Here is a 23663-nt window from a genome sequence, read left to right as displayed (position 1 = left end):
TTTTAGATATGGGGTCAGAAAAAGCTTCACTGAGAGAGTGAGGTTTAAGTTAAGACCAGAGGAATCAAAAAGTTACCTAGGTAGGGGGAAAAGCCATTTAGGTAGAAAAAATATAAAGTTTGAAGTACAGATGTATTTTAGGAATAGTAAGGAAGCCAGAGTGACCAAACTAAAAGAAGCAAATAGGAGAGTGGGAGGGAATGAGGTTAAAAGCAATTGGGGCCCAAATTATGCCTTGTAGGTAGAAAGGAGACCATTAGAGGGTTTTGAGCAGAGGAATAACATTATCTAACACATGTCTTAATGGAATCACTTTGGCTGGTATGTTGGGAGTCTGAAAGAGGGCAAAGACAGAAGCAAATGTACTATTTCGGAGGCTGTTGCAACAAATCAAGAGAGAAGTGATAGTGGCTTGTACCAGAGTAATGGCAGTGAGGATTATGAGATGTGGTTGAATTCTTTATATGTTTTGAAGGTAGAAGTGTCATGTTTTGCTGACAGACCATATCTGAGGTGTGAGATAAAAGGAAGGAAGATGACTCAGGATTTTGGCATGAGCCTAAAAAAAGAAGTTGCCAAAAACTGAAAAGGAGAAAAGTACAGGAGGTGAAGATTGTTTTTATCTTTATTTCTGGGAAGAGGGAGGAAAATATAAGTTAGAAGTTTGGAATTAGGCACTGGAAGTATGAGACGTCTGTTACATACCCAAATAAAGATGTAAATTGTGAGTTTGATATTTAGCTCTGCATGTTGAGGTGACATATGTGGGTTAGAGAGATATAGATGTAGAAGCCTTCAGCATTCAGGTGGTCCATATGACCATGAGACAGGACTAGATAGCCCAGGGAGTGGGTGTAGATTTTACACTGATTAGAGGGGTGGAAATCTAAAGGTTGAGTCTGGAGGCCTTGCCCACATTTAGAGATCAGGTTGATGAGTAAGAAACAGGAAAGACAGAGAGGAAGTGGCCAAGGTGTAGGAGGAAAGCAGGTATGTGTGTAGTTCCACAAGGAAAAGAAAGTTTTCCAAGAAGGTGGGAATCATCAACTCTGTCAGGTGTTACAGATAAACAAAGTGAGATGAGGACGAACCAGTGAAATTTTTTTTGGTGATCTTGATGAGAATAGGTGTAGGGAAGTGGTGAGGTGAAAATTGGACTGGAGTAGATTCAGAGAGAGAGGAGGGAAAGAATTTCAATTAGTGGGTGAAAATACATTTCTTCAGAAGATTTGCTAAAAAAGGCAATAAGAGAAATAAGATGGTATCTTCTTATGAAGATGGTCTCCAAGGTGAAGAAGGAAATCTCTGCCCCTCCCAAAGCCAAAGCCAAAGCCAAAACCAAAGCCAAGGCTTTGAAAGCTAAAAAAGTGGTACTTAAAAGTGTCCACAGTCACAAAAAAATATCCATATGTCACCTATCTTCTGATGGTCCAAGACACTATATCTTTGAAGGCAGCCCAAATATCCTCCAAAGAGCATCCCTAGGAGAAACAAGTTTGACCACTATGCCATCGTCAAATTCCCCTGACTACTGAGTCAGTCATAAAGAAAATAGAAGACAACACACTTGTGTTGTCAAGGCCAACAAGCACCAGATCAAACAGTCTGGGAAGAAGACTGATGACACTGATGTGGCCAAGGTCAACACCCTGATCAGGTTGGATGGAGAGAAGGCATATATTCGACTGGCTCTTGACTATGATGCTTTGGATGTTGTCAACAAAATTAGGATCATCTAAACTGAGTCCAGCTGGCTAAATATAAATATAAATTTTTTAACCACCCACCTTCCCAAAAGAAGAAAAGAAACAAAAAGAAAAGAAATAAGATGGTAGCTGGAGCTTTACTCTGTATTTTGGGAACAAAGATTATTCAGATGTTGAATATCCTAGATTGATTCTCTTATTTTCCTTCTTCTATTTTATATTTTCCAATTATTTATCTTCCTGTTCTCGCCAGGAGAGTCTTTGATCTTTGTCTTAAAACCCTCTGTTGACTTTTTTTCTATTGTCATTTTAATTTCAAGAGCTGTTCTTTATTTTTGGGTTGTTCATTATTCACACGAATTGTGAGCTCTGTTCTTGTTCTTCATTTATCAAAAGTTCTATTGAAGATATGAAAATTAATATAATATAATATATATTTATATACATAAATAATATAATATATATTTTTGTAAGTAATAAAGCTTTTCAATTTTGGTGTAGTTGGGTTTTTACAAAAACAAATAAAGGAGATTTAAGATTTATAAATATGATATAAATGATATAAAGTATAATATAACAAAATCCTTATGCTTAAAATATGACCTTTTTCAGTTTCTTAGTTTTGTTTTATAAGTTTAGTCTCATCCCATCTTCCTAAAATTACTTATTAAAGTTTTTTTTTCCCCTTAAAGCCTTTTCCTGCTCACCAGTCTTCTACTTTTTTCTGTTTGCTTTGGTCTATATTGCATGTTAGAGGGCTTCCTCAAATATTTGGAGATCGTTGACTGTCCATGTGTAGAGTGGGTCCCGAAAAACTAATTAACAGCTCTGTGTGCCAGGGCAGCACTGGCTGGCTGCCAGCTTTCAATAGAGATGGGAACCAGCTCTTTCCTTGTAGACCTCTATTATCAATGTCTATAGGTCTTCCCCCAGGACCATTCTGTTTTTCCAGAGGAGGATCTTGCAACTTTCTGCTTAGAGAGGTAACTGCAGACTTGAGAAAGGAGTTCAAGAAACCTCACTGGGACAGAGATTTTCACTTAATCTTCTATTTCTTATATGACACCTTGCTCTTGACCTTAGCTGTGTTTGGTGTTTAAGAGTCTCTCAGGTTCAGCTTTTTCTGGAAGGAAGGCTCTTGTCTTTTGTGCAGAGTTCAAAGGTATAGTTCACTGGCTGTGCAGCCTGGTAGAAGGGATAGGAGACTTCGAAAAGCTCCAGATTTGTAACCAGTCCTTTTCTTGTTTCATTCTGAATATTGGCTCTTAGAGGCTACCTGGTGGTTCCATTGTCTGAGTCTTTTTGGTATCTTATGGAGCAAATCCACTCAACTCGTACTGGGATGCCGGCTCTGTAGGCAATAGATTTCAGCCTTCTTCCCTCAGCTCAGTCACTTATCACCTCAATAGCTCCTGTCTGTCTCTCACTTCCTCACCAATTCTCTTTGTTCTATTGATTTTAAATTTTGGGGTTAAATATTTACATTATGTAATTTTAAAGAGGTTACTCAGAGGTAAGTATGTATATTCAATGCCCCATATTGACCTGTGACATCACTTACTACTCATTCATTATATTATTCATCATTCACATGTGACCTTCCCAGAGAAGACACTCCTAGACTGAGCGAGCCAAGTTCCCCCTGGGAGCTCTGACACTACTCATGGTAAGTCTCCTATGTTATCCATTGCTTTGTCTTTTTCCAGGACTATAAGCCCTAGGAGGCAAAGACAATGATTTATTTATCTTCAGAGCTCCAAAGCCCAGTACAGTGTTGAATGAATGGATATCTGCAGAATTTACCCCATTAGCCTTTTTGCAGATACGTAGTGTGGACTATAAGGGCAGCATGTACAAAAGTACAAGAGTGGATAAGTAAAATTTTATCACAGAAAAGTGGTTTTCCTATTAAATAGCTCTGTGAAACTAAGCTAATTACCCTCTTTCGGCCTCATTTCCTCAGAATTGTGACAGTAGTAATGGCCACTACAGAGGGTTTATTGGGGTAGGGGGACTAATTGCTTTAATGTATGTAAAACATTTAGCCAAGCGTCTGGCTCATTATAAGCACTCAATTAACTATTATTATTTTAATTTAAATAATAATTTTGGGGTATGTTCTCAGAGATGTTATAGGGTTTTTCTTGCTTCCCCTCCCCCCCCATGGAATTGCCATAACCAAAGAATTTTTTTAAATATTTTTTTTAATGTTTATTTATTTTGAGAGAGAGAGAGAGTGCAGGGCAGGGGCAGAGAGAGGGAGAGAGAGAATCTCAAGCAGGCTCTGCACTGTCAGCCCAGAGCCTGACATGGGGCTTGAGCTCATGAACCATGAGATCATGACCTGAACTGAAATCAAGAGTTGGGCGCTCAACTGACTGAGCCACCCAGGTGCCCCACCAATGAATGTTTTTGATACAATATTAAGAACTAGGCCAGGCGAGAAAAGAGCCTATATTTGAAGCCCTGGGAAGAAAAGATATGGTTGGGGGTTGGGTCTGGCCTCTAGAGTGAGCTACTCTTGTTCCATTCTTTCCAAAACTCTAGGGAGATGAGTTCTCCCTTTCTTTCCATCTGAGGACACTGGAAAGTTTCAGTTTTCTTTCCTATGGAGAGTAGTTTTAAAAGGACAGATATTTCCTGATTTGTGTAATTCAAGCTTAGTTCAGTTGAAAAAAAAAATTAGAAGGAAAGTCAGAAATAATAATCATTAAAAAAAAAAAGACATTGAGTAAGTTAATGTGTGGAATCAAGGTTTTTCAAGCTACATGAAGCATGGGATTTTTGTTTTTCTAAACTCTTCAGAGTTTAGAGTGAAGGAGGGGCAGAACTTGTGGCACTGACTAATAAGAAAATATACGTAATCCCTGGATGTTGAAAATTTGCAGGATTTTTAAGCATGTTAATTGCTTTGACACTTAAAGTAAACCATGAAACAGTATTGGTCGAAAAGAATGGAAACTAACTTAAGTGTTGAAATTGGGTAACTTATTTATTCATTTTTTGGTGAGGGAGTAGAAACTGAAACTATGATGGCGAGTAAAATACACATAGTTCCTACTATGACTGAGCCTCAAGACTAATGGAAAAATAGTCTTTAAGGAAAACCCTAAATATGTAATTGTAAATTATAGGGCATTTGAGAGCTATTATCAGGGATGGGGGATTGGTAACACTGAAGGAAAGACAATTTCAGAACACGATAGGAAGGAAATATTTGGTGGGTTTGGCCACTACAGAGTCCTGTCAGGGTGATGTTTGTTATTAGGAGAGGGTAGAAGAGTCGGTGGCCGCAGAAGCCAATGAAGACCAAAAATAAGCACTGCCTTGAGAAGCATATGAAAGGACATTCTATGTTATTCTCAGGGCTACTAGGAGCCATTGAATTACCTTAGCCAAGGAACAATTCCATTCAGGTTTAGTAAAAGATTACATTGGCAACTATGAGGAGAAGTGTTTAGAAGAAGGCAAGAGGAGCCTATTGAGAACAGGTAGGGAGCTAATGTAGTGGTATTGCAAACTAGGGTGCTAGCAGTGGAAATAGAGAAAAGGGGTTGCATTCGATACTCACTTTTGGGGAAATCAGCTGGATTCCCTTGACTGGATGTGGGGAAATGAGGGAGAGGGAGATGTCATAGATGGCTTTTGGATTTCAGAGGGAAGCTGTGAGGAAGAAGAGGCTTGAGAAAAGTATCAAGAGTCAGGGAAGAAACATAGCATGGCATAGTTAAGAGCAGTTAATAAATACAGATGGTAGCTGATTTAGGACAATTTGGCTTATGGCTTTTTGACTTTATCATGGTGTGAAAACAATATACATTCAGTAGAAACTCTACCTTGAGTTTTGAATTTCGATCTTTTCTCAGGGCAGTGATATGTGCAGGATACTCTCTGGTGACGCTAGGCAGCAACAAGGAGCCACAGCTTCCAGTTGGCCACGTGACCTCGAGGGTGAACAACAGATATGCTTGCAACCATTCTGCGCACCCATTCTCATTTTCAGTACAGTATTCAATAAATTACATAAGATAGTCAACACTTTATAATAAATTAGGCTTTGTATTAGACAACTGTGCCCAACTGTAGACTCATGTAAGTGTTCTGAACGTGTTTAAGGTAGGTGAGGCTAAGCTATGACGTTTGGTAGGTTAAGTGTATTGAATGCATTTTTGACTTTTGATATTTTCAACTTATGATGGGTTTGTTGGGATGTCACCCATTGTGAATCAAGGAACATCTGTAATTAGTTTTTTCCTGTTAACCAATCCTTCCAGTTCTGGATTATGTCTTGACTTCATTAAAACTTCTCTGACCACCTGAGGCACAAATCAGTTGGCCATCACCTCACATCTTCTGGAGTACTTGCGACTCACCTGAAGTAATATGCTGCCCCTTGCACATGCTGTCCTTTATTCTGCTGACCTTGGTACATGACGCTCTTCTTTTTACATCTAGATTGTAAACTCAGTGGCAGGGGACCTGTTCTTATACTCCTTTGAATACTCAAAATCATTTATTAGCATTTGTACATAGTGGGGTCTCAAAGATTTTTTGACTATTTAATAATTGGAAATATTATCACTTTGAGAGAAATTTTGAAAAGGACGTGTTATTGTTAGTGATTCTTCTCTCATATCTCATATCTTCTCTCATATCTTTGTTAGTGATCTTCTCTCAATATCTTTGTGAGGATGCAATATAAAGAACTATAGAATTGGGGGCCTGGGTGGCTCAATCGGTTGAGTGTCCAACTCTTTTATTTTTTTTAATTTTTTTTATGTTTATTTATTTTTGAGAGAGAGAAAGAGATAGGACATGAGTGGGGGAAAGGCAGAGAGAGAGGGAGGATACAGGGAGTCTGAAGCAGGGTCCAGGCTCTGAGCTGTCAGCACAGAACCTGACACGGGGCTGGAACCCACGAGCCGTGAGATCATGACCTGAGTTGAAGTCACTTAGCTGACTGAGCCACCCAGGTGCCCTGAGTGTAAAATTCTTGATCTCTGTGCAGGTCATGACTTCACAGTTTGTTAGATTGAGCCCTGCTTTGGGCTCTGTTCTGACAGCATGGAGCTGCTTAGGATTCTCTCCCCCCCTCAATAAAAAAATAAACTTAAAAAAAAAAAGAACTAGAGAATTATTTATAGCAGCTATAGTTTATTGTAATCTATAAGTTTAGTAAAGAGAGACTGAGGGAATAGTTTATTGTAATCTATAAGTTTAGTAAAGAGAGACTGAGGGAATCCTGCGTATTTGTTTTTAAGTCTCTGTATTCATTGTTCCTGTTAGAGGTGATGGGTGCATTTGGAAAAAAAAGGTGATGGTGGGGTGGAGGGAGGAGGGGATGAATGAGGGGAGGAAGGGAGGTGAGAGAAGACTTACTAAAATACACACAAAACGTGTGTCTGTGTAATCCGTGAAAAATGTTGCAATGAGGCCCAAAGAGTGCTCTAAAATGATGCCTATAGTGGTACAAGTCACACCCACTACCTTCTATGCCTCATAGTTAGTGGTGAATGTGGGACAGGGCATGCTGACCCTGTGGCTCTTTGATGGGCTTCTCCAACTCCTCGTTTGTCTCAGACTGCTTGTAAAGCAGCCTCTTACAACTTCCTTTGTCCATCATCCTTTGGAGTTTTGTAAGTGAGGGTGGGGACAGATGATCACTGCTGCCACTTATCTATAAGCTCCTGCTGTTATTATTAATCATAGTTTGCTCTTTACTAATGTGAGCACTTACATGGAAATAAAAGACATTAATTGAATAGCTCATGTATGGTAGGATTTGGGGTAGGCAGCTTTGAAGACATAGATATGAAAACAAACCCCAAAATTTTGATCTCAAAGAGCATACAGTAGCAAAGTCCAGTGTGTACATAGACATACAACTTTTCACTATGGTAGTAGAGATTTTTTTTTCTATAGAAAGCTTATCTATTGGTATTTAAGGCTTTAGAAATCAGGATTAGCAGCTTTATTTCTCCATGTGTTAGCTATGTGATCTGGGCAAGATACTTAATTTTCTGAGCCTTATTTAATGTTTATTTATTTTTGAGAGAGAGACAGAGACAGAGACAGAGACAGAGCATGATTGGGGGAGGGGCAGAGATTGAGGGAGACAGGATCTGAGGTAGGCTCCAGGCTCTGAGCTGTCAACACAGAGCCCGATGCAGGGCTCAAACCCACAAACCACGAGATCATTACCTGAGCCAAAGTCATACGCTCAACCCACTGAGCCACCCAGGTGCCCCTCTCTAAGCCTTATTTGCATTAGTCCCGAAATGAAGATAGTGACACCTTCATTCTAGGGTTGTTGTAGAAATTAAATAAAATAATACAGTCAAAGCTTCTAGTGTATGTATTATACATGTTGAGTGCTTAATAAATCATATATATGCAAACATGAAGGTCTATTCCACTTGTCTAACAAGTGCTTTCATATTCATTTGTAGTTCTGATCTTTCTTTTGCAAAGACAAAGTTGATGATAATGATCTATTTCTTAGGGCTGAGTCAGACCAGTTGGCCCAAGGACCCACTGTTTCTTCACAGCCCATGCAGCACCCTTCCATGGTTTAGCCTTCCGCCCACTCCACCCTTCCTTCTCCCTCCTAATTGCTTCCCACCCGCCCTCACAGGACTTTCCCTTTCTCCCACTCCAAATGATTATGCAAGAGTCAGGTTGCTCTTGACAATATATACTTATAAGAGCAAAATTCAGAATAAATACTTGGTTATTTCAAAGAATGAAATGAGGCATCTTGTCTCGCACTTTACCCATGAGTCAAGAAATTTATGGGCATGAGTATCAATATCATCTTCACCGATCTGAAATAAACTTGATAAGTTGTTCGCTGTTTCCTGGCTTCAGCTTTCTTGTTTGTAAAACAGATGATTGTGAAATGGGAAGGTTGGGTTGCCTCTGGTGACTGGAGATGTGTTATGGTGAGCAGCACTGGGAAAGTGTTGGGCGAAAAGATCACTGTCAGAGAAATCAAGAGATCGAGATTCTTGATTTTAGACTGGAAATTAAAGTATGGGAAGAAAAGGAAAGACCTGACTTTTCTAAAATATTCTGACACTAATCCATCTTATACTGGAAATGTTTTGGTGCTTCTTACTTAGTTTAAACATGGAAAGGAGTAAAAGAATGCTGAGAAAGGAATGGGAAGAAATATCAGAGATCCAGGGTGTTGGTGCTGGGGATGGGATGGTCAGAGTTACTGTCAATTCAACCCCAGGACTTTGCTCATATAGGCACCAAAGGATATTGTCTTCCTTGTTCGTCCCCAAGAAAGATAATTTTCCAAAGTTAAAGGATAAGCACTATATTTAATTGTTCACTAGATCTATTGGACAAGGGTTTATCCATCGCTTTCTGGGATAAATGTGTATTTTCAGCCAATATTATACTTTTGGGTGCTTATTTTCATAAAGCAGTAATTTTTTAATTTTATAAGGGATAGAGAATTATTATCTCTGAGATGAAGCTAGAATATCACTCCCAAGACTGTCCTCTTCTCAATCCATCTTCCCCACACAAATTTAAATTGCTCAATGTAATTTCAAATCTTAGATTTAAAAATAAGAATACAGACTTCCCAGTCACTGTCTGCCTGAGATATTATTGCCTTGAGATGCTCAGAAGTCAAGAGAGCATGTTATATATAATCATTAGTTCATTAAGCTAGCCCCCTTTTTCCATAAGTAACAAACCACAGTGCCACTTACACTGTCATTCCATTCATTAAAAAAAAAAAAGTACCGACTTTTCATTACTATCACTGTGACAGGTTTAACATATTTTCTTACCTGCAGAAACTAAAGAGAGCATTTCTGACCATTAAGAATAAAGTCATCCATCCAGAACTGAGCTTTTCTCTAAAATGGTACTCGTTAGGCAATCCTCATTTGCAGGGAAGGAAATGAAAGAATTATATGACAGAGAGTGACCGTTTGGAGAAGAGAGACAGGAGAAACCCTACATTCAATGTTTAGGGGAAGTAATATTTGAGCTGAGAACAGAAGGGTAACAATGACAAATGGTCTTTAATCATTGCGCATTTAATTATATTCTAGTCATTTACATACATGAATTCACGTGTCCTGGGACTCGTGCTCCCAATTCTGCTTTAAAAAGTCTCTGCTCTTGTAGTTAAGTTCCATGAAGAACTGGAGAAAACCATTTCAGAAAAAGCAGTGGCAGGGGGAAAGTCTCTAAGCTGGTATGAAGTCAGGTATGTTGAAGAATGGGAAGAAGTCTAGAGTGGCTTGTGTGGAATAAGCTAGGGGAAAAAAAATATTATATATGGGAAAGTGTGTTGGAAACCAGAGTAAAGAATTTTGATTTTATACTTTAGTCTTTGGACTCATTATCTCAATCACTATTTTAATAATTTGAAGGTCAATTTGCTTCTAATTTGTACTCTATGCAATAATCCTGAGCATACTAGGACAATAGACAGGAGAGTTTTTTTTTTTTAAATCATAGTATTTTATGCTCAGTATTATACAGATAATTATTGAGTATGAGACTCTTTAGGTAACAAATATTTCTACTCCTTAAAATATCCAAGTGTAAATAATTCACCACATTGAATAATATCATTTCCCATAGTCCAAACCAGGTCTATTGACCACTCCAGCAGATTGTTGCTATTAGGTGCAATTTCCTCCTAAGGCATTCAAGAAAGTATAAATATTTAACATCTTTGAGCAATTTGAGCAATCATAGTTTGCTCTGATATTAAAAATGCAATAGCAATGAAAAGTCTTTCTAACAGAATACAAATCCAGATCTAAATAAATGCAGCATTCTTGTCTATAAACTTTTCAGGAAACCTTGCACATCTTCAATGGCATTGTTTCAGGTTAGGCTTGTCCTTTTAACACACTGAGTCTCTGTTCGGTGATCAGAGCTGTCTGTCTAGCATTTCATCTCACTGGGAAATTGGCTTCTGGGTTTGATCACACTTCACAAGCAATGTCCACCATGTAAGCAAGGACAAAGCTCTTTGTTGGTACCGAGGAGGTTAACATTCTAAAATACCACGATAGGTAGAAACAGAAATGACTTTTATTCTTCTGTGTAGAATTAGAGAGCTGAGTTCTTTTAGGATGATGGAGTAGATATTTTGGAAGTACCAAATCTTACAAGAATCCTCCTTGACAGAAACAAAAGCAAAAATTCAAAACGGAGGGTAGCCTAACACTTCGGGTATTAAGAACACATGAAAAAGAAGATTGACCATGAGGTTGGTGAGGATTGTTTTGGGTCAGTTACTAAGGAAAGGACAGAAAAAACTTGATTCAGATGTAGGTACTAAGTGTTTATTATTTGAGTCCAGAAATGGATGGGAGTGGGTAAAAGGGGATGTTCCCTCAGTAGGTTGATGTTTTTGGCAACATTACAACTGATGTTGCAAGAAGGGAAATAGTCTCAAGATGAAAATCTCTTACAGGTTGGCATTTGCCCAAAACTGTAATGTTGACAGGGAAGTGTGGGCACACCCAAAAACATCCTGATTAAATTGCAGGTGTTGTGCAAAAGCAAGTGGGAAGAGCAAATATTTTATAACTAGTAAGCAGATTTTGGCAGTTGCCTTATATATAGTGTGTGAGATTATAAAATCTTAAGGCACAAGGTAATTGTTTTATATTTCTGTTGTAAAAGAGAGTTTTGCTCAGAGACTCATACACTATTTGACTTGGAAAAGACTTTTCAGATCATCTCTTCTAATGGGCTTTTTATTTTTTAGCAGAAATAACTCTTTTCAAATAAAATTTTAAACTGAGCTCTGCTAAGGGCTCCAGTGTGGCTCAGTTATAAGCGTCCAATTCGTAGTCATGATCTCCAGGTTCTTGAGTTTGAGCCCCACATCAGGTTCTGTGCTGACAGCTCAGAGCCTGGAGCCTGCTTCAGATTCTGTTTCCCTCTTTCTCTACCCGCCCCTGCTCGCACTCTGTGTGTCTCTCTCTCTCTAAAAAATAAATAAACATTAAAAAAGCTTAAAAATAATTTAAAAAAGTAAATTGAACTCTGCTATATAAAAACAGATGGGGGCACCTGGCGGCTTAGTTGCTTAAGCATCAGACTCTGATCTCGGCGCAGGTCATGATCTCACGGTTTCGTGAGTTCGAGCCCCACACCTGACTCTGTGCTGACAGCATGGAGCCTGTCTGGGTTTCTCTCTCTCCTCTCTCTCTACCCCTCTCCCACTTGCTCTGTGCCCCCTGCCTCTCCAAATAAACATTTAAAAAAATTAAAAAATAAAAACATGGTATTTTATTAGTAAAAATGACCTTAGAAGTTTAAATTGAACATATTTATTCTTTATATAGTGACCAAATGGACCTAATGGAGTTGTTTTGATTAATACAAAGGCTTGGAATCAGAGCTACTGTGGGGCACTTGTGATTTCATGAAATCCTTAGCTTCTCATTTATTTTAGGATTTTTGTGTGTTTGCACATGATTAAAAAAGTCCCGATTTCCGCAGACAGCTAGCTGCAAATGGGAGGTTTCAGCAGATCCCTTTGTAATCTCAGGATATTCTTGGAGGAGAATCTTTTATCCTGAGGTCCACTCAAAAATGAGTCAAACTGGAAACACAAGTTAATGCATTAGTGGTTTCCAATGTGCTGACATCTGGCATATAACTCCTTGGAGTGTTCTAAATATTGTGATATTTAAAATGTTTCCACACTCCTTAAAATGCAAATTGAGTCCAATATCTGTTGAGCCCTTTCCACAGAAGTTCTTCCACAGAAACCCAGGGCTCAAAAGTTGTTAGTGGTGGTGTGGTAATTATTTCAGGCTTTCCTGAACTGAAGTGTGTGCAATCCAGCAAAACAAACAAGCTTAACACTGTTAAATAAAATAATTCATGTTCTAGTGAGGAAATGTCACAGTCGAAACTAGACCCTGAGCCTCTTGACTTCCTTCCTGTTTCATGTTTGTGGAGAATGAATTGAACACAATATAGTAATGGTTCACTTATTGTCAGTTTTATTCACTTAACACTTTAGTTTTATTCATGAGGATATGCCTTATGGGCTCCCATTCCATCTTTTTAATAGGTGTTTCACCGGCTAGATTGAAAGTCCCTTGTCCAAAGGAACTAAGCCACATATTTTTTTATAGCCACCAGTGTCGTGCGTGTAGAGTAGGATATTAGTGACCTATTGATTATGCATTCAAGAACGATATGAACTTATTCTCATATACACATCTATTATTGATAATTTAGTTGATGGTGAAGTGTTCTGTTGATGTTTCAAGCTGTACCATTTTCAGTGCATAGATGAATCTGTCCACAGTTTTGTTTAAAATTTCATGTAACATTTTTATGTACTGTTAGTGAATTAAAGGGGGATATACCGAATAACCACTATGTCCCCAGCAATTGGTATAATTCCATGGACACAACGGTAAGTCTTTTGTGCAACTATTTCACATATCATAAATACAAACAGGTGTTCAGTGGAAACCATCATGCCAAATTAGCAGCTATCATTGTTGAGTTTGACACTAAATTGGGTTTTTAATTAGGATGATTGGTATTTTCTCCTTCTTTTACTTGGAATGGTAGCATTCAAAAACTGAAATATCGTCAGGTCTGGTTTTATGTTGTGGGAAGATTAAAATTCCTTCTTCGGAAACATCCTGGCTTTGTTTCACATTATTTCCTATCTCACTCCTCATGGGAGGGTTATTACCCATCCAAGTAGAAGACCTGTTTAGCTCCTTAATGTTCATAGCAAGATTTCAATCTTATATTTTTTCTAAAATGTTAGATTGAACTCAAAAACTTGATGTTTTGTAGATAAAAAAATAATTGAAAATTAGCAGTTTCACGTGGTTCTGCCAAGTGTATGAATTCAACTGAAATCAAGTTGTTTGCTATCCAGCTCTTATCAAAAACTCTATGGATAAAAGTGATAATAATAGAGGTTTGGTTTAAAGCAGAGGTCGACAAACTTTTTCTGAGAGGGCCAGTTAGGAAATATTTTAGGCTTTGTGGGTCAGTCTATAGCAACTACTCAATTCTATTGTTGTAGCATGAAAGCAGCCATAGACACAGAGCAAATGAATGGCTGTGGCTGTGTTCCGATAAAACTTTATTTATAAAAACAGGCACTGGGCTGAATTTGGCCTGGAATCATAGTTTGCTCACATCCTTGGACCATGTTCTTTCGGTATGAATCGCCTTTGCAGAATTACCTTGTGGTGGTTAGCTTTCCCGGGGGGAGGAGTTGAGAAACAACCATAAAAAATTCTTTATTACATTTGCTCTGGGGATGTTACACAAAAATATTATTCATATGATTAGCCAGCATTCCACCTAATATCTAGCTAATCCCTAGAATAATCCCTAGCTAATATCTAGGTAACGATTTGTTTCTTCTCTTGCCTAAATGGTTTTTATGATAATAAAACTCTGGCTGTCTCCCTTTTTTTTGCTTTTGTTACCAGGAATATCAATACCAAATCCATGCTTCAGCTACAGCCACTATGTTGACATTTATGTTCTGTAGAGGTGAAATTCCCTTCTTTCTTATAATTAGCCTTGATCTGACTATATATTTAAATTGAATTTTCCCTAACTTTAGAAATTTTGAATTGTAATCTGCTATTCTCTTGCATGCTTCTTTGTTGTGAACAGGCTCAAATTCTTCCGGATCATGTTCGAGAGTAAACATACAGAGTAGGTACCCGATCCATGTTCATATCTGAAAGTCAATTTCCTGTAAACTTTTAGTATCTAAGGTACACAAGTATATACTATTGAATTATTTTAATCCAACAAATAACTTATGCATATATATTCTTCTGCTCTCAAGAAGTTTATAGCTGGTTGGGGGAGACATACATATGAACAAATAGTGACAAAGCTACAAGATAATTGTCCTAACGGAGGTACATGTACCATGCAGCCTGGAGCTCGAGTTTTAGGGAATGATGCTGTTGCAACATCTTCCTCCTTGGCGCGATGAGACCAACTATGCCAAAACAAACCTTTTGTGAATAGTCATTATTTCTTATAGAAAAGCTTAAAGGCATATAAGTAAGATGATGCTTGATGTTTTGATTTCCTGCCTTAACAAGCTCAAAACACTCTTCTACAATTAATTCAGAACTTATGATTTATACTTTAGAAAAACATTAATTTCAACCAAGTTTTATTAAGTGCTTGTTAAAGACATTAGTTCCTTATATCTAAATTAATCCCTGAGCATTTCAAGGGTTTGAGTTGACATTTCAGTCCACCAGCTTTTTTCACCAGGAAAGCCAAGATATCCCTTCGTGTTATTTGAGACACACAAGCAAGGATAGGCTGGATGCTTAAAAATTCATAAACACTATTTTAATGACATTAAAGCAACTCACGATACAAGAAAAATATTATTTATAATTATTCTGTCTCAAAAAATTATTCTTCTCAGTGAGTTAAGCTATTTATTTAATTCATACGCAAAATATTTCAACACTGTTAAAATTATAGTTTATGTTGTTTGTGTTTAAGCAACTAAACATCAGATTTTTTTCCAAACCATACAGTTTTACATTTATAATTTTAATATCTAAAATTTATTTCCTCACCAAATATTTACTGAACACCTATTATGTGCTCAGTATATAAGTTTCTTGGCTTCAAAAAGGCTACCTCTTCATGGGAGAAGACAGATGATAAACCTAGAGACAGATTCTTAAAAAGATGTAATTAATTGGTGATTACAGCTATTATAAAAATAAAACACAGAAATGAGATAATGAAAAACTGTTGAAGGATGGTGGTGGGTGGTAATCTCTCAAGGTCTCTGTAAAGAACAGTAAGAAGAAGGCAGCAAGTGGAAACCTAGCAGGGGGGAGCAATTATTTAGAATTTATTTGAAATTCCTTATGGTTAGGAAATAAAGTAAAAATTTTAATAAAAGCCATATTGCAAAAAATCCAATTCTATGTGTTTTTTTATCCTCTTTGTTCTTACCTATAATGGGAAAGATATCTTTTAAGAAATTATCATCAAGCCCCCTGGAATGATGATATAATTAAGTTGGTTTTCTTGCACGTGCTTCACAAAAGGTGAAGACCTAAGCCTGTTCCTTTGGAGAACTACCACAGGTTTTATCTCCCAGGATAGAGCCTGAGGCAAAGAGTTTCACAGCCTTGACCTTCTGGAATGTCACCAGAATGGAGTTAAGGAGTATGGATGTATGGGGAGAGTTTGGAGGGTGATTTAAAGATCAAAGAAAAATGAGGCAGGCAGATTGTGGGAAATGAGGCTCCCCACTCATTCATGTGAGGCTATTGACTGAAAGATGACGCAAAATAAAAAGTTGACATTAGAAGTTGCTCTATCCTTTTTCTACAAGCGTGTTTATGCTCAGTGAACAGAATGAGAACGTTCTCTATCTGGTAATGGACTATACTTGCATGACTGTCCAGATAGAGGTGTGAGAATTCGGACAAACACATGGTTAAAAAAAATTAAAATGCCTTTAAATTTTGTTTCTTAGAATAAATGATGAGAATTGAAATTTCTAGGTCAATTGGTATTGAGTATGTTTGTGGTTCTTAATATATGACTACACTGTTTTCACAAAGGCTATCCTGTCCAATATACTTAGCCTTCCATGAGCATCATTTAAGGTTTATCTTGCCAGCCTGATATTAACAATTTTTTTTTAACGTTTATTTATTTTTGAGAGAGAGAGAGAGAGAGAGAATGAGCGAGGGAGACGCAGAGCGAGAGGACAGAGAATCTGAAGCGGGTTCTGTGCTGACAGCAGTGAGCCCAACGAGGGGCTCAAACTCATGAACTGTGACATCATGACCTGAGCCGAAGTCAGACACTCAATTGACTGAGCCATCCAGGCACCCCTTGCCAGACAGACGTTTAAAATACAATATAAATTCTTGCCTGTAAGCACTGTATTGGAGACTGATTATTTAACTGGCCATCGGCTGAGTCTGTCTAAAGGCACATGCTGAACGCCTTCATGGATGATCCAGTCTAAAACCCACAATAGAGCATGTAGCTTCCTTCCCTGGGGCAGCCCTCCCTGTGTATGTGGCTATTCGACCAGCCTGTGGATCCTGTATCTTCCCTGTAAACAGATCCTTAGCTTCTAGGTAACACTGGCAGCCACTCTCTGGAAAACTCCTACTACCACTCCCACGCATTGGTTAAATCCTTGATTACTTCCTGTGTGACTGCAGAAGGAAATCTTCACTAAGAGAGTATCAATTGTCTATTGCTACGAATTACCCAGAAAATCAGTGGCTTGCAACAAACAATAAGCATTTATTTAATTCATGAGTTCATGGGCCAACGAGTTAATATGGATGAGTACTCTGGTCTCTGTTAAACTTGGTCACATATGGCAGATGGCTGGCCGTTAGCTGGGCATGACTGAGCAGCTGGGCTGCTTTCCTTCTCTAGCAGACTATCATAGGTGTTTTCCTTGCATGGCAAATGTACAAGAAGTAGAGGAGCTTCATAAGAATTTGCGTGGTTGGGAGAGGTGTAACCTGACTTTGAGGCCTCTGTGTGATTGATAAACAATTGTCTGTTTTTCAAGGGGATCCTTTAATATAATTCTAGACTCCGGAGTCAAAGTCTGTGGATTCAAATCATGGCTCTACTAGGCACTGTGTGTCCTGGGCCAAGTTATTTAACCCCTCTGTGCTTTTGTTTCATAATTTGTTATCTGGGCATAATACCAAATTGTACCATGGTGGGTTGTTGTGAAAATTCAATTAATGAACATACGTAATATGTTCAGAACAATGGATGTAATATGTTCACATAAAAATGCTAAGGAAAATATTACCTGTAAAATACTTCTCTCATATGTCACTTTTATTGGTTTCCTCAGAGATCTCATTGCTTGGAAACTCAACTCCATTTCTGTTGATTTAGACCAGATCCTTCAACTGTCTGCTTTTGACGTCCCTTCAGGGCCTCGGCTTCTCCCAGGTCACCACCCTGCTGGGTGGCTCCACTCATTCAGACATCCTTTTGTGTGGAGTACATTCCAAGATGCTGTGGCACTCACAGTGTGCACTCAGAGGGTCCAAATTTGTGCCATGGCACAGTACTCTGAGAAACAAAGCTTTGGAAACAAAGCTTTGTGTCTTTGTTCTATTGTTAAGCAGTCCATTCTAGCTAGCCTATTTTTCTTTAACTTTTCTAGCAAAGCCACCTGAGACTGATTTTTTCTCTTAAATCTTTCTGCTAAGGCTGATCCTAGAGCAGGTCAAAAATACCAGGTAAAGAAGGTGTGGGATGTTGAGTGGGGGAAAGAGAAGAAACCAGCCAGGTCCCGGGTCTCCGACACAGGTTTCACAGCCCAAGTTAGGCCTACGGTGGGAAGAGGAAACAAGCTTCATCTGGGATAAAAGTTTGGATCTTTGATGTCATACTGAGTTGGATCTTTTTTTTTTTTTTCAAAGTTTATTTATTTTTGGGACAGAGAGAGACAGAGCATGAACGGGGGAGGGGCAGAGAGAGAGGGAGACACAGAATCGGAAACAGGCTCCAGGCTCTGAGCCATCAGCCCAGAACCTGACGCGGGGCTCGAACTCCCGGACCGCGAGATCGTGACCTGGCTGAAGTCGGATGCTTAACCGACTGCGCCACCCAGGAGCCCCCTGAGTTGGATCTTAAAAATTCATTTCAGTTCCTACTGCAAGCAGGCTCAGGCTTCATATGCAAGAATACACTTATTTAACAAAATAAAGCATTATCATCTAATAGGAAAAAGACCCTCACACTCATGGTCACCAGCTTAATGCTAAGGTACAAGGGCAACTTTATCGCCTGTCCCCCAGTTTCCACTCTCTGGTCTTCTCAACTGATTACTTAGTCACCTCTCACATAGTAATGATGGGAAAACAGGTTTCAACCCACAGTTTTTGGAAATCACTTAGCACCCATAGCCATGGTAGCTTTGGAATTGTTTTGGATGAATTGTATTGTTGTATTCCTTAGATGAAACTGGGATAATGTGGAAAGTTGCATTTAAAAACCCTATTTCATATATATGCGGGTGTTTTGTGTTTCATTTTGTAGGTTGGCGTTTGCATCAATATTGCACAATTGCATTATTTTGATTGTTGAAACCATGGGTTTTCTAAGATTTCTGCTTTGTGTGTTTCTCCATGTGTAAATTATGTGTGTTTCACCCATTATTGAAATTTTCTATGCACACGTTAAAAATTTAAATAAAAACTTACAAATGAAAGAATTAAATAAACACATTACTCATTTGATTATCTCAATCTTAAGGCATTTTCACTTCTGACTCCAAATGGCTGGTGGGAGAGAAGATAGATGTCTCCTAGTTTAAAGCAGCAATCCCCTGCCATACCCTACCTTACACACACAGTCTCAGTCCTAGAGGGATAATTGTGAACTCTGAAACTACTGTTTTTAATTTTGGGGGGGTTAGTAGCATATCAGTGATTAAAATGTTTATATGACTAGTCCTTGATGTATCAATTTTAGACATCTATGCACAATCTGCTATGGCAGCTAAATCAACCTCTCACTCTTTGCTTTTCCCATCCCAGTATAGTTATATTATTTTTTTTAATTCCTCTATTTGTGAGTTTGTAAGTTTGAATAATGTATCTTAACATTTATACCTTATTCTATTGATTCCTGAGTTTTGACTTTGAACGATGAAGGTTTTAGCCTCTCCATTCTTGCTTTCATTTCATCTCATTTTTCGCCTCCTCACTTCAGTCAGTCATGGGTAATTTTTACATTGTCAAGGTAATTGACAACATTGTCAAGAAATATTGATAATACCTCTTTATTATTTTGAGACCATAATTGAACTGTTAGTACACTGTATATGGGATGTATTGAAACTTCAAAAGCTGTGGAGACCAGGCAGGCATGCGTTAAAAACTGGTAGACTTTGGCGAGCTGGTAAGTGTATGCTGAGTGTTGTTTGGATGAAAGTGAACCCAGTGATGCAAAATATCCCGGTATTTTAAGAGAAGCCTGATAATCCAGATTTTTATGTGAAATCTTCTGATTTGAAAATGCTGAACCTCATTAAATTAAAATACACACACACACTAAGTCAAATAAAACACTTCTGCTGGATGGAGCCCATTGGGCTACCAATTTGTGACTTCCGGTGTATAAATTGTGTCTAAAGTTTATAAATAAGTAAATGTTATTCATATTTTTATAGTTTTCAAAAATCATTCATAGCGTATCAAATGCTAATTTCCATTCTTTTTAATTTTTTTTTATGTTTTATTTATTTTTGAGAGAGAGAGAGAGAGAGAGAGAGAGAGAGAATGAATGGGGGAAGGGTAGAGAGAGAAGGAGACTGAATCCGAAGCAGGCTCCAGGCTCCGAGCTGTCAGCAGAGCCCTACTCAGGGATCAAACTTGTGAGCTGCAAGATCACAACCTGAGCCGAAGTTGGACACTCAACTGACTGAGCCACTCAGGCGTCCCTAATTTCCATTCTTAAATAGATTTTTTTACCCTTGCTTTTCTTAGATTCTAATTTATATTGTCTCCTTTTCATTAAATACTTAAGGTCTTTCAGCTTACTAAGGAAAGTACCAACTTTAAGTCCTTATTTTCTCTGGGTGTCTCTGTTACATCTAGACTGATCTTTTAGCTTTTTGCAGTTTTCATCCAGGTACTAATTCTTGGTTTAGTTTTGGTTTGGTTTGTCTTTTGTGTTGGCATAGTTCTCCCATTTTTTGGCTTGAAGTTTTTCTTTCTTAGATTCCTCCCTTGTTTTCATGGAAAACATCCTTAAGTAAGTGCCTAAGAGAGGATGTGTAGGAAGTAAACATTTTGAGTCTTTGTATGCCTGAAATGTTTTTATTCTACATTATATTTGACTGCTAGTTTGGCTAGATATGGAGCTGTAGGTTTAAAATTATTTTCCCTAATTTTAAAACCATTTTTCTTTCGTTGTGACTGCTGTTTTTTAAAGCGTTTTATTAACTACTGGCTTTCAAACATATTAACATGTATAACTTTGCAATGTTTTCATTATTTAAAGAGAATAAGAAAATATAATCATTTATATTAACGTTAGGAGAAGAAAAGCAAATCTAAGGAAAACAGAATAAAGAAAATAAATCCAGTATTGCTTTTGTGAAATCTGATAACAGTCTTAGTCCCATTTGCATTTTTCTTTATATAGAAACTTTCAGGATTTTCCTTTATCCTTCATGTTCTAAAAAAATTTATCATGATGCATCTAAGCTGGAGCGTTTTTCCTTTCTTGTTTGAGGCACTTAGTAGAAGCTTTTTACTGAAATGTTCATGTTCTTAGTCCTGGAAAATTCCTGTTATGAGTCTTTTTTTTCTTAATAATTTTAGTCCTTTTCTTTTTTTTTCTTTCTGGTTTCACTTTATAATATTAATGGAAGCTGCGGTTTGAATGTCTTCTGGAATAGTGAACCTTTATGAAACTGAATCTAGGAAGGGACTCGGTTTTACTTTCCCATTCTATTTTACCTGTTTTATAATTGTCTGTTTTCTTCTCTTGACTTTATTTTCTTCATTATGTACATGTTTAGAAAGTCAGTAAGACTTACTTTTAAAAATATCAGTCATCTCCTCAACTCCTCTCTAGCCTCAATTTTCATTTCTAAGTTCTCATACTTATTACTTCTAGTATTTGCTTCCACCATTCTAATAACATGCTTACAGTGACTTTTTTTCCCTAAAATGATGCTACTGATTATTTTTTTTTACCCTGAAGCCAAGGATTTAACTTTGTGATACATGCCTCTCCCCCTCAATAGAAACACTTTTTTTCCCCCATTTTCCAGATAAAATCTTCTCATTCTTTCACATGAAATCAATATTCAGTGTTTATATTTTTATAACCACGTAGACTTCATTCACAGATGAACTGGGCAATGGACTCTCATTTCGTTTCTTTTCCCATATAAATTTTATTTTTCCTGGAGTCATCACTGTCCAGCTTTTTTCTTTTTGTTTCATTTTCCGAGTACCTATCTCAATTCAACTCCAAATTTTTGCCAGATTATAAATCCTCTCTCAGTGCATTCAAATTTATCAAATAATTTCTCGGTTTCAGTTAAGAGCATTGAAGCTATCCCTCCTGGATGGGTAGATTTGATGTTCCCTAGTCTAGCTGCACTGCTTTGTCTTTGGGATCCCCCTTCATCATCACCATCATGGAAATTCCCTTCAGCTCTCTCCTGTGTTGGAGACTGTTTCCTGGTTCCCATCTCTTGGTTCCTCTTTCTTGGTTTATCCTTTCCACTAGTTCCAGAGAAAAGGAACATGGGAACTACAGTTTTGAAACCTTTCAAGCCTATTACCGCTCTTGATGAATAATTTATCTCGGTATAGACTTCAATATTAGATGTCATTTCCTCTTAGAATTTTCAAAGCATTACTTTCTCACCCGGATTGTCTTCAGAAAATCAGGTCTGATGTCATTTTGATTCTTGGCCTCTGATCTGCTTTTCTTTCTGGAAAGATCTGAGATCTCTTCACTCTTGGTATTTTGAAGATTCGTGATTTTAAACCTTAATGTGGAGTTTTCTTTATTGTATTGAGAATGTGATGGACACATCACATTCTTGCCTCTTCTTTTCTCCATTCTTTTTATCTAGAACTTCCGTTGGTTAAATATTGGGCATTCTGGACTGTCTCTCTTGTCTTCTGTTTGTCTTTTGTCTTACATTCTAGATGGCTGTCTCCACTTTACCCTCCAATCCCACTACTGCATTTTAAACTTCTAATATCAGACTTTTCATTTCAAGAGCTCTTTCTTGTATTCTTAGTGTTCTGTTAAAACCAGCATCTTTCTCACTGTTCCATGGCTGTAATATCTTTTCTTATCTTTCTGTAGATATTTGTTTGGAGAAGAATTTTTCTGTCTCTACCCTGTCTCATCCCTCCCAGTCTCTTTTACTGTTTGTTTTGGTTGCTGTCCCTTATGCTCAAAGTTTTCCTCAAATGTCTTGTGTCTTCTGGGTGTCCATTCATATTTACGCTTAATGCACTAAGAAGCTGTCTGGAATCTCTGATGGGCTTTATTCCAGCATGATATGATTTGGATATTTTACTGGGCAAACCACAACCATCAATAGTTGTAGATCTTTTCTCACAGTCTGGTCAGCTGAAAATTTCCTTCCCAGGGATCTAATTTGGATGCTGGTGCATTCTGGGGACTGAGGACGGGAGAGGGACCCCACTCTTTGATATGTCCCTTAAATGCTTTATTTTCAGAATGTCACTTTGACTTCAGCCGTTCACAGTATAAGATTGTCCTGCTTTAATCCCTCTAAAGAATAGTTTTCCTTGGGTGGGGAAGGGAAACTTCTCTGGCTGAGCAGTTTGGGCAAGGTGAACCTGGGCAGGGAATGGGTCTAATTGTTTTCGGCTATGATCCAGAATTTGCTTTCAAATCTGTTTGAGCCACACCTCTATGTCTCTTTTAGATAAAGATGTCTTTGATTTTGAAATGTTCCAGGGTTCAAGCTTATTCCTGACTTTATTCCACTGCTGGCATATGTTTAACTTTTCCCCTTTTTAATGTTAGTCATCTTCGTTTGTTGGCTTCATAGATTCCAAATTTTGATGCTGTCATTTTTTTCTCTGTCCTCATTTTCCTTGTAAATTTATTGCTTTTTTCCCCTTCCATATCTTCTGTGAAGATATCATTCTAGTGAAGTGTGGGAAAGGAATGAAGCTCAAAATGTGTCTTTGGGGCGCCTGGGTGGCTCAGTTGGTTAATCATCTGATTTTGGATCAGGTCATGAACTTGTGGTTCGTGAGTTCGAGCCTTGCGACGGGCTCTATGCTGAGAGCTCAGAGCCTGGACCCTACTTCGGATTCTGTGTCTCCCCCTCTTTCTGTTTCTCCCCTGCTCACACTCTGTCTCTTTCTCTCAAAAATAAATAAAGATTAAAAAAATTTTTAAAATATACCT

The 23663-nt window shown here is 37.9% G+C and overlaps 1 long non-coding RNA gene and 1 pseudogene across 2 annotated transcripts in view; both read left to right on the top strand.

Moving 5' to 3' along the window:
• LOC124502219 (uncharacterized) overlaps positions 1-23663 on the top strand; it is a 54445-nt gene that overhangs the window by 10675 nt on the left and 20107 nt on the right. The window contains exon 1 of one of the 2 annotated variants that reach the window (XR_006959875.1): positions 9866-9939. The exons of the other annotated variant lie outside the window; for it this stretch is intronic. This is a non-coding gene — a long non-coding RNA (uncharacterized LOC124502219). Of the gene's footprint in view, positions 1-9865; positions 9940-23663 lie in introns of those variants that run through there. 2 annotated transcript variants of the gene reach the window in all.
• On the top strand, positions 1278-1853 carry LOC124502217 (60S ribosomal protein L23a-like; annotated as a pseudogene).

The sequence above is a fragment of the Lynx rufus genome, unplaced genomic scaffold (assembly GCF_022079265.1).
Source record: "Lynx rufus isolate CCGP_SWC_20201006 ecotype Redwood Valley unplaced genomic scaffold, mLynRuf1.p SCAF_7, whole genome shotgun sequence".
NCBI classification, from domain to species: Eukaryota; Metazoa; Chordata; class Mammalia; order Carnivora; family Felidae; genus Lynx; species Lynx rufus.
The sequence above is the reverse complement of the archived record's forward strand: the minus strand, read 5'-3'. Positions and strand labels throughout refer to the sequence as shown.